Here is a 14579-nt window from a genome sequence, read left to right as displayed (position 1 = left end):
TTGATAAAAGGAGAGATTATATTTAAAAAAAGTAATAAAGAAAGAACAGGGAAGCAAAGCTAAAAGAAACAGCTGCTCTAATTTATTTCTCTGTGAGGGTCTCAGGGCTCCTCAAGTGTTTTCCTGTTTTGGCTCTTCAAATCCAGCCTAAGCTAAAACCAAGACATATGATAGATGTTGTTACACATACACACAGTTCCCAAAGGCCCCAGTAGGGTAAAGGACAAAAGGAAGCAAAACGAAAAGAAGATAAAACTGGAGAGCTGAGTCTGATCGCTGGGCTGGGAAGATCCCCTGGAGGAGGAAATGACAACCCAATCCAGTGTTCTTGCCTGGAGAATTCCATAGACAGAGGAGCCTGGCAGGCTACAGTCCAAGGGGTCACAAAGAGTCGGACATGACTGAGCAACTTTCACTGACTTACTCAGTGTTTAGTGAAGGGCAGGGAAGTCTGGTGTGCTGCTGTGTATGAGGTCACAAAGTGTTTGACATGACTGAGTGACTGAACAACAAAGACAAGTTTAAGATGGTGAGTAGGCCACTGAATATATGATTCTGAAATTCAGTAGGAAATTTATTTAAAGTCATTGCTTTCTTGTATTTCACAGGCAGTGGCATTAGATACAGAATATAAGCAAGCATAGCCCAAGAGATAACCATTATTTATAGAGATCAGGAAGACACATAAAAAAAAAAAAGAGAGAGAGAAGATTCATTTAGGAGGATGAGAAAAAGCACCATGTTTCAAAAAAAATTTTTTTATATTTGTTTATTAATTAAACAAAAACTACAATGAAAAATGGCATCATGAAAAATTACTTAGCACAATAAAGGAAAACAACAATAATAAAAATTTTCACTCTTGGTTATATCTTAGACATCTTGGTTACATATTCCAAACATTTAATTGTTTAAACTGGCAACAGAATGTAGATATGATTTCTAAAGCTTTTCAACATCAGACTCCAACAACATTGGAGTTACAAGAGTATGATCCAAACATTTCCTTTTTCATATTTAAACATTAAGAAAGAAGAACACAATGACTAAAAACAAGATATGATTGTAAATTAGATAGTGTCAAGGAAAAAGTTTGACATTTGAAAATATATCAAGGATAACTGAAGTATGATGATACATGGAATGTAAAATAGTAGGCATTTACATAACTTAAAATACATTGCCTATTCCAAGAAGATATGAATTGACTGATTTTCCAAATAACAAGGTACTTTAAAAAATTCCCCCCAATTTTTTCTTTGTAAGAAAATTGAGCAAAAAATGAATGTATAAAATATACTAACTCGTTCTACTTGGAGAATGAAGTGGCAATCCATTCCAGTATTCTTGCTGGGCTCCAGTCAATGGGGTGGCTAAAAGGTTGGACACCATTTCACAACTAAACAGCAACAACAGCAAACTCATTTTAAGGTATTCCTCAAATAAGAATTTTTAAAATAAGTAGTCTCCATCAAAGTTCCAGGTTGCAAGATTCACACTTAATCTGTAAGTTTTAAATAATAATGATAACAAAATACATATGTAATTATTTTTATTCTAACTACCTTCTGGCTATTGACAGCCTGAAAAATATGCTGGGAAAAAATAATTCTGAAAAGTTTTATAAAGAGCTGTTATTGAAAGGGCTGCTTCTGGAACAGCTTAATCTGCCATCACTCAAAAATCAAAATTTTCTGAATCATTTCCAATTGTCTTAGGCTCAAATACTTGAGCTCCTCCCAGGCTGAGCCAGAGCAGGGAGAGGGGTAATCATCCCCATGTGTTTCTGCAGTTCAAGACAATGCTCTCCTAAAAATATCATCCTCCTTAAATGGAATAAGGGGTAGCAGAGAAAGGGATTTAGGATTTGATTGATGGATAGTCAAAAAATTCCAAATGTCTTCTGCAATCATTCAGATAGAAGAGAGACGCATATACATAATTTAATATCAATCATGGAGGGCTAAGTTATAATTTAGCAACAATAATAGCAAAAAATAAAACAAAGTCCTATTTCTCATGTATAATTTTTCCAGTCGTTTTACTGTAAGGATCTAGGCTTTTGGAGTGCTCATCATGTGGAATATTATCAATCACTATGGAAGACATTATGCTTAATATAAAAGACTGATAATAGTAAGAATATAAATTATATTTTATTTTGAAAATGATTAAAACAAAAATATTTTAAATCTTTTTTCCCTTCAAACCAATGCCTTGGAAGAGTAAATTCAGAATATTAAATTTCAATTTTTTCAAAGGAAATAAAGATTGTAGTGATAATTTTATCTTTCTATTTTGTTATTTTATAAAGACAGTGTTTTAAGTTAAAGATTGTGAAATTCAGGTAAAAAATAGAAAATCTCTAGCGAATTAAAAAAATTAATGGCCATATTTCTTATGGTGTCATCTATAGATCACCTGTCTCAATAAACTTTTACCATTTAAAATTGCATATTAATGGGCCCTGAAGATGGTGACTGAACTATTGAAATTAAAAGATGTTTGCTCCTTGGAAGGAAAGCTGTGACAAACCTAGACAGTGTATTAAAAAGCAAAGACATTATTTTGCCAACAAAGTTCCATATAGTCAAAGTTATGTTTATTTCAGTAGCCATGTACGAATGTGAGAGTTTGACCATAAAGAATTCTGAGCATCGAATTCCAATGCCTTGGAATTGTGATGCTGGAGAAGGCTTGAGAGTCTCTTGGACTGAAAAGAGATCAAACCAATCTTAGAGGAAATAAGCCCTGAATATTCATTGGAAGGACTCATGCTGAAGCTGAAACTGTAATATTTTGGCCACCTGATGCAAAGAACTGACTCATTGAAAAAGACTGATGCTGGGAAGATTGAAGACAAAAGGAGAAGGAAGCAGCAGAAGATTAGATGCTTAAATAGCATCACTGACTCAATGGACATGAATCTGAGCAAACTCTGGGAGACAGTGAAGGACATGGAAATTGACATGCTGCAATCCATGAGGTCACAAAGAGTAGGACAGGACTTAACGACTGAACGACAACATTCATGAGCCCAATTCTAGAACTAGTTAATCATATTTCTCTAGGAATCTGCATTTTTGACAAGCTGTCTAGATAATTCTTAAAGTGACTGAAATCAGTTTAAGAAGTTCCCTTTAGGTGATTCATTTAATTTGAACATTTGTAGGATGAGTTATAGAGTATTTATACCTGTCATCAGGAAATGATATCTATTACCAATGCCATCATTTTTTAAAAGGCTATTTTTTAGGGAGCAATTTTATGTTCACAGCAAAATTTAGAGGAAAATACAGACATTTCCCATATTTTCCCTGCCTTCAAACATGCATACATCTATCCCCCATTATCAACATTTCTCACCAAACTGGTACATTTGTTGCAAGTGATGAACCTACATTGATATATATCATAATCACCCAAAGACCATAGATTATTCTAGAGTTCATTCTTTTTCTGGGTGCTGTACATTTTTTTTTAAGTTTTGACATCTGTATGATAGCATCTATTCATCATTATGGTACCATACTAAGTATGTTCCTGCCCAAAATATCCTCTGCCCTTTGCTTAATGCATATATATGGAATTTAGAAAGATGGTAACAGTAACCCTGTGTATGAGACAGCAAAAGAGACACTGATGTATAGAACAGTCTTATGGACTCTGTGGGAGAGGGAGAGGGTGGGAAGATTTGGGAGAATGACATTGAAACATGTAAAATATCATGTAAGAAATGAGTTGCCAGTCCAGGTTCAATGCTTATACATTCCTGCCCCTGAACCTAACCCTTTGCAACTGACTTTACTGTATCTATAGTTTTGCCTTTACCAGAGGATAACAGAGTTGAATTCATTTCATATTAATCCTCTTCAGATTAGCTTATTTCATTTAGTGTTAAAAGGTTGTCTTCTTCATATCTTTTCATAATTTGATAACACATTCATTTTCAATATTAAAATATTCTGTTGCCTAAATTTATCTAAAACTCTTTATCTAATCATCTACTGAAAGATACCCTGGCTGCTTCCATTCCATCAAGTTTTGATGAACAGCAAAGATATCTTTGGAAGTAGAAACATGATGCTGGGGGGTTGCCTGGGCTTTGGATCTCTGCCTTCTAGCAAAAAAAGCCACAGTATAATGGTTAGAAGTCTTGATAACTGGTCAAACTTGGCTCTCACATTTATTAACTAATTATCTTGGAACATTTGTTTAAGCTATTTGAGCCTTTGTTGCTTGGTCTGAAAAATGAAGAAAATATCATATTATCTCCTGTGGTTCTTTGAGAATTAAATAAGATTATTCCTGTATTGCTAACAAGACCAGGAGCTGACTGTGGCTCAGATCATGAACTCCTTATTGCTAATTCAGACTGAAATTGAAGAAAGTGGGGATAACCACTAGACCATTCAGGTATGACCTAAATCAAAGTCCTTATGATTATACAGTGGAAGTGAGAAGTAGATTTAAGGGACTTGATCTGATAGAGTGACTGATGAACTATGGATGGAAGTTTGTGACATTTTACAGGAGACAGGGATCAAGAGCATCCCCTAGAAAAAGAAAGGCAAAAAGGCAAAATGGCTGTCTGAGGAAGCCTAACAAATAGCTGTGAAAAGAAGAGAAGTGAAAAGCAAAGGAGAAAAGGAAAGACATAAGTATCTGAATGCAGAGTTCCAAAGAATATCAAGGAGAAATAAGAAAGTCTTCACAGTGATCAATGGAAATAAATAAAGGAAAACAATAGAATGGAAAAGACAAGAGATCTCTTCAAGAAAATTAGAGATACCAAGGGAGCATTTCATGCAAAGAAGGGCTCAATAAAGGACAGAAATGGTAGGGACTTAGCAGAAGCAGAAGTTATTAAGAGGTGGCAAGAATACACAGAAGAACTATACAAAAAAGATCTTCATGACTCAGATAATCACAATGATGTGAGCACTCACCTAGAGCCAGACATCCTGGAATGTGAATTCAAGTGGGCCTTAGGAAGCATCACTATGAACAAAGCTAGTGGAGGTGATGATGGAATTCCAGTTGAGCTATTTTAAATCCTAAAAGTGATGCTGTGAAAGTGCTGCACTGAATATGCCAGCAAATTTGGAAAACTCAGCAGTGGCCACAGGACTGGAAAAGGTCAGTTTCCATTCCAATCCCAAAGAAAGATAATGCCAAAGAATGCTCAAACTACTGCTCAGCTGCACTCATCTCACATGCTAGGAAAGTAATGCTCAAAATTCTTCAAGCAAGGCTTCAACACTATGTGAACCATGAACTTCCAGATGTTCAAGTTGGATTTAGAAAAGGCAGAGGAACCAGAGAGCAAATTGCCGACATCCTTTGGATCATTAAAAAAGCAGGGGAGTTCCAGAAAAACATCTATTACTGCTTTATTGACTATGCCAAAGCCTTTTACTGTGTGGATCATAATAAACTGTGGACAATTCTGAAAGAGATGGGAATACCAGACTTCCTGACCTGCCTCTTGAGAAACCTGTACGCAGGTCAGGAAGCAACAGTTAGAACTGGACGTGGAATAACAGACTGGTTCCAAATAGGAAAAGGAGTACGTCAAGGCTGTATATTGTCACCCTGCTTATTTAACTTATATGCAGAGTACATCATGAGAAACGCTGGGCTGGAAGAAGCATCAGCTGGAATCAAGATTGCTGGAAGAAATATCAACAACCTCTGATATGTAGATGACACCACCCTTATGGCAGAAAGTGAAGAACTAAAGAGCCTCTTGATGAAAGTGAAAGAGGAGAGTGAAAAAGTTGCTTAAAACTCAACATTTAGAAAACGAAGATCATGGCATCTTGTCCCATCACTTCATGGCAAATAGATGGGAAAATGGTGGAAACAGTGTCAGACTTTATTTTTTTGGGCTCCAAAACCACTGCAGATGGTGATTGCACCCGTTAAATTAAAAGACCCTGACACCTTGGAAGGAAAATTATGACCAGTTTAGACAGCGTATTAAAAAGCAGAGACGTTACTTTGTCAACAAAGATCCACCTAGTGAAAGCTATGATTTTTCCAGTTGTCAAGTATGGATGTGAGTGTTGAACTATAAAGAAAGCTAAGCTCTGAAGAATTTATGCTTTTGAACTGTGGTGTTGGAGAAGACTCTTGAGAGTCCCTTTTACTGCAAAGAGATCAAACCAGTCCATCCTATAGGAGATCAGTCTTGGGTGTTCATTAGAAGGACTGATGTTGAAGCTGAGACTCCAATACTTTGGCCAGCTGATGCGAAGAGCTGACTCAAATGAAAAGACCCTCATGCTGGGAAAGATTGAGGGCAGGGGGAGAAGGGGATAAGATAGGATGAGATGGTTGGGTGGCATCACCGACTCAATGGACATGAGTTTGGTTGAAATCCAGGAGTCGGTGATGGACAGGGAGGCCTGGCTTGTTGCAGTTCATGGGGGTCACAAAAAGTCAGACACGACTGAGCAATTGAACTAAACTGAACTGAATTGATTGTTTAGAAAGCTTGCCATTAAGATCTCATGCCTTTTTTAATATCATTTATTATAGAACTATCATTAACATTTTCATCAACTGTGGTTCCATAGTTAAATATAACCTCTGCATTTATAGCAAGTATTTTCCTGTTTACACTAACTTGAGTGCCAATAAATGAACATCTGTGATCATTTAAGCCAGAATAAGCCTGTTAGACCATTGGTGTTGGAATTAGTTTGTTGTTTCTACTCCTTCTGCTATTATTTTATCATTTTATCTTTTTAATATGCACTCCCAGTAGATCAAACTTTTAGGTTGTAACAGTTTATTTCTGCAAAAACTGTGCATAATCTCTTACACAGATATGTAGCGCATTTCCTAATACACACAATTTCAAAATAATTAATTATCATTTAGTCTTTGCATGATTCTCATGATGAGAACTGGTAAAGTTATTAAAAGAAACTAACTACATGTTGAATGAGAAGATAAAAATCTCATGACAATATAAGTGTTGCCAAATCTTTCTTCTTATATTTATTAATTTAAAAGAAACAATATATCCCAACTTTTAGACATTTTTCTAACTAACCTTTTAGTAGATGATAAACTCAAAGTCATTTCATTAATATGAGTTTAGATGAAAATTTAGAAGTTATTTTTGTAAGGAAATATTTTTTACTTAATCATAAAAATGTTTTAGAACACACAGTTATTGACTTATCTAAACAAGTGTAATGCTTTCATTTCCAGTTGTCAGGAATGTTAAACAAAATTTTCTATAAATCCTATTATATTAAAAATTTTAGTATAATTTTCCATTTGATGTATCCATTTTAAAGGATACTAGTGACCTGTATCTATATTATAGCTGCCATATTCTGATACTACACAATGAAAATGATGGACCTCTATACTTCCTAAGCTACTTTGTCATATGTTGACAGTATTGAGCAATAAAGTAGTATAACAAACAATGATATGGAGTTCACAGATGCTTATCACTCTGAACAAGACAGATTTTATGGCCGTATCCTTCTTAGAAGACAGCAAAACCACTTGAAGTGTGTGTGTGTGTGTGTGTGTGTGTATATATATATATATATATATATATAATTCAGTAATGAATTTTTTTCAATCATTTCATGTAAAAGTAATCCCTAGGAAGGTATCCATTTAAAGGGCAAACTCTAATAAAGGAGTGAAGCTGCTTCAGCTGATATATGTATGTATATATGATTTAATTGTGATTGAGGAGCATAGATCTGATAGAACAAAATCTGCAAATATCTCTATATTGCACGGCCAGACCTACTCCTAGGTTAAGTCAGAATAAGGCATGCATATTCTAAAGGAATCATAATCTGCAGGTTAACCCAGCAATGTTTTCTTGTTTGCTTTTAAATTTTTTATTTTTTTAATAATATGTATTTTAAAAACTGAATTCAAATAGTTCAGTTTTGATCAGTTGTTATTTGCCCAGGGGTGAGCCAGTAGTCATTCTATTGTACAGAAATGAATTTGCACATCAGTGAGGATTCACACCTGGTTAGGTAGTCAAGCCAGATTTTGCCCCAAAAAAGAAAAGAAAGTTGTCACTTTTTGAAACTGTTCCTCCTGTTTGAGTCTGAATCTGAATCAGGGAACTAATAAAGGGTACTTGAAAATGTCCAAGAAGTGACTTACTTGACTATATGTGCTAATGTTGGCATTTAAAATGAGTGCACCCATCCTCCAAAAAAGAAAGATAAAAAGAAGTAAAATAATAAAATGAGTATCCATATTTTGCATTTAATATAGTGCAATTAATTCAAAACATATTTAGAGACAAATTTTTTCTTTTCATTCCTTATCCCCATAATGTTAACCTAAATTGCTAAAAATAATGTTCCTCTAATGGGTAAGAGCTTATGTGTAAAGTTAATTTATAGCTGTAAATTTTCCAATACCACTCTGTTTTTTCTATGTAAATTAAAAAAAAAAAAAAAACTTTGGTATGGAGAGGCTTGCCGGGGTCCAGCCCCGGCTGATCCAGGGTATTCGAAGCGGGGACGGCATCGGCGACCTATTTATTTAAATATTTTATCAAAGATATAAAGAGTAATAGGATGAGGATAGCTCAGTAGGAAAATTCAGTGGAGAAAAGAGGCTGAGTAGCTTGGTTTACGCGGGAGACCAATAAAACTTCAAGACAAGAAGTTTGCACCACTTACGTAGGCCGCAGGCGTCCTTCCGTTCTCCTGAAGGAGAGGAGACAGTGAGGCCTCCCCGGTCAGATCCTAGAAGCCCAGGCATAATTAGTAAGCATGGCGGGTTCCGCGCTCCAGATGGAGACTCAACCAGAGTAAGAGAGAGAGAGCGACATGGGGAGACCAGTCTTTCGAGGAACTGATCCCCATTCTTTATTTTCCAGAGTCTGTTTTTATACACTGAGATATTATGCAAAAGTCACGCGGGGTCAGCAATCCTGACTTTTATCAAAGTCAGGCGCTTCATACAAATGTATACAGAGGTCTTAGGGGTGTTACATCATCTTCTGGCCAGGGGGGCCTGCTGACAATTTATGACCCTCTCCTTGTGACAACGGTCAGTCAACCAGGACACTTATTTCTCCAGGGGTGATTATTCTTAAAACAGACACTACCCAAATAAAGTTACATTCCTATAGGGTGAGGATGTAGTGGGTTTTAGTTAAGGAAAGAATTTACTTAGCCTAAGGTCTAACGTGATTAATATCAAAGGTTAATACTTATTTCTTCTATATATTCATTAATGTGTGTAAGGGCAGGGGATATGGAGACTTAGCAACAAACATTGGCTCAACAAATGAAAAACCCTTCACCAATACAATTTCTAATCAGCGCATTATACTTATACTAATAGTTTTCTAACTTTTCTAAAGAACCTGTTTTTAGAAGGTTTAAAGCATCTCATGCCTCTCACGGTTGGAAGGCTGTGAGCAATCACATGTGGCCGGACAAGCCTGTCAGGCAGGAGTTTGTAGGTTGAAACACTCCTATCACGCCCAGGAATTATTATTAACTGGAGCTCTAAGTTAATTCCTTCTCCAAAAGAGGTGGTGGGGGACAGCCCCCCGTAAAGTCAAAGGTGTAGGTGAGAGCACAAAGTAGTAAAGTAGGCAGGCTCTGGTTATGGGGATAGATGCTCAAGGATTTCCAGGGGGACTCCTGAGGCTTGATCCCGCCTTTGCGTATGTCGAGCCTCCTTCCTCATGACCTTTGCCATGGGCGGAGTACCTCACTCTGGCCCCCAACAGAGGCTCTCTTAGAAAATATCATTTCAAAAAAGAAAGGGAGGCTATTTCAATAGTCGAAGAGAGATTATGGGAGTAGGAAAAACCTTTGACCATGGGATCTGCAACTATCACAGATGTCAGTCAGGAGAGAAGTTTTCTTTTACAGGGAGAAGTAAACAAGGCTAGTAAGAATCAGACACAGACAAATGATCAGGACATGTCTTTCTTTTTGTCTGCCAATTTTAGGGAAAGGCAATAAAAGGAAAGGTGTTCCATGTTCAGTGCTTACTCAGACTGAGCATGGACTAGAGTTCAAAGAACTAGAAGAAAAGTCTGACTCAAGTTTGGTAACATAATAATGGTGAATGCTTTTCCTGATGGATCAGTGAATACAAACTCTTCAGTTAATAATTTATAAGCAAAGAATGGGAATTTGGAGGACGATGTCTGACATTGTCATAAGTAATTAAGCAGGAGGACAGAAACATCCATTAATCCTATCTAAACCACAGGAAAGATGATGATTTTTTGCATTAAGCCATTTTTCAGAATACTAAAGTGTGGAGGACTTCAGAAAAGTCACTTTACCATTACTGTATTCCAGGACCTCAGGATTTGCATAATGTTTGTCTTCTCCCAGGCCTCTATACTTTCCAATCATAGTCTCTTCTCCATTTATAGCATATAATTTGTACACTATAGATAATGGAATTTATAATATAATTTCTATATATACCATTTTAGTATACTTTTGTCTTTTAGTAATAAAATTAGTCTATAATTTTCAGAAATGTTTTAAGAGCACTAGAAAGATGGTGACTCTACTTCTCAACTTTCTCTAATGCCTCCACACTTTTTGTCTCTCACCTCTATGTGTTAGATTTGGCCAACAATTCTCTCACTAGTCTCATTGCAATGGCTTCTTTAGTATTCTCCCTGGCCCTCAATCCTCTCGTGTATCCTAAGGTTAAAGTTATATTTTGAAATGCAAAAACTTCCATGCAATCTCATGGCCTAAAACAACTTAATGACTCCTATGCATGACAAGATAAAATCCAAGTCCTTCTGAATTATATAATTAATTATTTCAGACATGGCCCATTTCAAGATTTCCAGTCTCCTCCTTCTGCAGGTTTCTCCTGCAAACCTGCAGATTGCATTCTGGGCACCACTATGTAACAAAATATTGCAAGTAATCTTTGAACATGTGAAATCCTTCTGTTAATTCAGCATTTAGTATTCATCTGCCTCGTTAATATAATGATTTCCTGTCTCATGGAAAATTCCTGTGGTTCTTTTGAACTTGGTTTAAATTTCATCTCATTTGCAAGCCTTGTGTGGACTGTTCCATGATTTTTATAGGTTTCTTCTTTATTCTCACATCACTTTGAGATCAACTATCATTAAAATAATTTTCTTCCTGTATTCAAGAAATTCTAAGTGCTGTACATTAATTTCAGAAATTATGTCTTTTTGTTTATTTCTATAGTATAAGAGAATTGTCAATACAAAGTAGGAAATCAAGAGATATCTGGAGTAACAGGCAAGTTTGGCCTAGGAATGCCAAGTGAAGCAGGGCAAAGGCTAACAGGGTTTTGCCAAGAGAACGTATTGGTTGTAACAAACACCCCCACTTGCAGCAACACAAAAGATGACACTACACAAGGACATCACAAAATGGTCAACACCAAAATCAGATCGATGGTATATTCTTTGCAATCGAAGATTGAGAAGTGCTATACTATCTGAAAAAAATACCTGGAACTGACTGTAGCTCAGATCATGAACACCTTATTGCAAAATTCAGACTTAAATTGAAGAATGTAGGGAAAATGAGTAGGCCATTCAGGTATGACCTTAATCAAATTTCTTATGATTATACAGTGGAAGTGACAAATAGATTAATGGGATTAGATCTGACAGATGCCTGAAGAACTGTGGGCAGAGGTTCCTAACACTATACAGGAAACGGTGAGCAAAACCATTGAGAGAGTTAAAACTTAGTCAGGCAATCCATGGCATTTTAAGGAGGAGGTGAATATTTCACTCATGCTTGCCTTAAGCCTTCTGCAACAATGAATCTTGCCCAAGGACTGGCCTTTCTTTAGGTCTGGAACTAATGAATATACAACAGTAATATATCTTACTCATGGAAAATGCTTTTCATAGATCACATTATGTTTTCTCAGCCTCTATGTTAATGATTACAATTGTAACGAATCTTGCCTATGAACTTGTTTCTCAACAATACATCTCACCCAGAGGTACGTTGCCTGGAACCTGGTCTCCTTGGTTAATCTCATGCTGAAGTTGTCTCAGGATATATGCTTTGGGAAAGGGTTTGGTGGAACTCTTGCAAACTTGAGGTATTCTTTTTATCTATTTTCAGCGGCCATTTGAAAAGTATATAATGCCTTACTTAAACTAGTAAGGCAGGTACTTTCCTATCCTCTTCCAGTGCCTTTTGCTGGAGGTGTTCTCTAACCTTTTCACTCTAATAAACTTTGTTACACAAAGCTCTATGTGACTGAGACTGCATCTTTTGGATTCCAGAGTGAAATTTTCTGCTTTGGAGACCACGGATACTGGCACTGTTCACTGTAAGCTATTAACATGTCCAAGAAAAAGAAATGAGAAAAGGAAAAATGGTTGTTTAAGGAGGCCTTACAAATAATGAGAAAAGAAAAAAAGTGAAAGGCAAAGGAGAAAAAGAAAGATATACCTAACTGAATGCAGTGTTCTAAAGAATATCAAGGCGAGATAAGAAACCCTTCTTAAATGAACAATGCAAAGAAACAGAGGAAAATAATAGAATGGGAAAGACCAGAGATCTCTTCAAGAAAATTAGAGATACCAAGGGAACATTTCACACAAACATGGGCACAAAAAAGGACAGAAACGATATGGACCTAACTGAAGCAGAAGATATTAATAGGTGGCAAGAATACACAGAAAAGCTGTACTAAAAAAAGGTCACAATGACCTGGATAGCCACGATGATGTGATCACTCACCTAAAGATAGACATCCTGGATTGTGAAGTCAATTGGGTCTTCAGACGCACTAGTAGGAACAAAGCTAGTGGAGGTGATGGAATTCCAGTTGAGCTATTTCAAATCCTAAAAGATGATGCTGTTAAAAATCCTACACTCAATATGCCCACCAGTTTGGAAAACTCAGCAGTGGCTATAGGACTGGAAAAGGTCAATTTTCATCCCAATCCCAAAGGAGGGCAACACCAAAGAATGCTCAAACTATAGCATAATTGTGCTCCTTTTACATACTAGTAAGATAATGCTCAAAATCCTTCAAGCTAGGTTTCAGCAGTACTTGAACTGAGAAACTCCAGATGTACAACTGGATTTAGAAAAAACAGAGGAACCAGAGATCAAATTGTCAACATCTGTTGAATCATATAAAAAGCAAGAGGATTCCAGAAAGCATCTACTTCTGCCTCATTGACTATTCCAAAGCATTTGACTGTGAATCAGCACAAACTGTGGAAAATTCCTAAAGAGATGGGAATACCAGACCATCTTATCTGCCTCCTGAGAAACTTGTATGTAGGTCAAAAAGTAACAGTTAGAACCAGATATGGAAGAAAGAAGTAGTTCAAAATTGGGAAAGGAGTATATCAAAGTTGTATATTGTCACCCTGCTTATTTAACTTATATGTAGAGAACATCACACAAAATGCTGGGCTGCATGAAGCACAAGCTGAAATCAAGATTGCTGGGAGAAATACCAATAACCTCAGATATCCAAAGACACTACCCTAATGGCAGAAAGTGAAGAGGACCTAAAGTCTCTTGATGAATGTGAAAGAGGATGGTGAAAAAGCTGGCTTAAAACTCAACATTCAAAAAACTAAGATCATGGCATCCAGTCCCATCACTTCAAGGCAAATAGATGGGAAAATAATGGAAACAGTGACAGACTTAATTTTCTTGTGCTCCAAAATCACTGTTGATGGAGGCTGCAGACATGAAATTAAAAGGCAATAGATCCTTGGAAGAAAATCTATGGTAAACCTAGACAGGTTGTTGAAAGGCAGAGACATATCTTTGCTAACAAAGTCCATATAATCAAAGCTACATTTTTTTTTCAGTCGTTATGTATAAATGTGAGATTTAGAACATAAACAAAGCTGAGCACTGAAAAAATGAGCTTTCTAATTGTGGTACTGGCTAAGCCTCTTGAGGGTCCCTTGGACATCAAGGAGATCAAACCACTCAGTCCTTAAGGAAATCAATCCTAGATATTCATTGGAAGGACTGATGCTGAAACTGAAGCTCCAATATTTTGGCCACCTAATGAGAAGAGTCAACTCATTGAAAAAGACCCTGATGCTGGGAAAGACTGAGGACAAGAAGAGAAGATGGTGACAGAGGCTGGGATAATTGAATGGCATCATCAACTCAATGGACACAAGTTTGAGCAAACTCCAGGAAATAGTGAAGCACAGAGAAGACTGGCCTGCTGCAGTCCATGGGATTGCAAAGAATTATATACACCTGAGTGAATGAACAATTGAAAATCAATCCATATGTCATTTTTATAATGAAGGAAGATGTAAAACTCTCTTTAGAAACAGGGAAAATAATAAAGGTCATCCAGAAGAAAAGTTTAATTTTCCCTGAAGATTATCAGAAATTGATATTTTACAGCTTCCCCAGATATGACAGTTTTATAGTGTAGACAGAAAAAAATAATAATAATCTGTATTATGCCCAGACAAATTATTTTCTTTTTAAATTTTCAGTTGCATGAAAATTGAGAGTGCCTATGGGGAATGCTCATAATCACAAAAATAAAAATAAAAAACAACTTATTATTAACCTTTCATTTTTTTT

This window comes from Bos taurus, chromosome 12 (genome assembly GCF_002263795.3).
Source record: "Bos taurus isolate L1 Dominette 01449 registration number 42190680 breed Hereford chromosome 12, ARS-UCD2.0, whole genome shotgun sequence".
NCBI classification, from domain to species: Eukaryota; Metazoa; Chordata; class Mammalia; order Artiodactyla; family Bovidae; genus Bos; species Bos taurus.
This window is presented reverse-complemented; position numbering follows the sequence as displayed.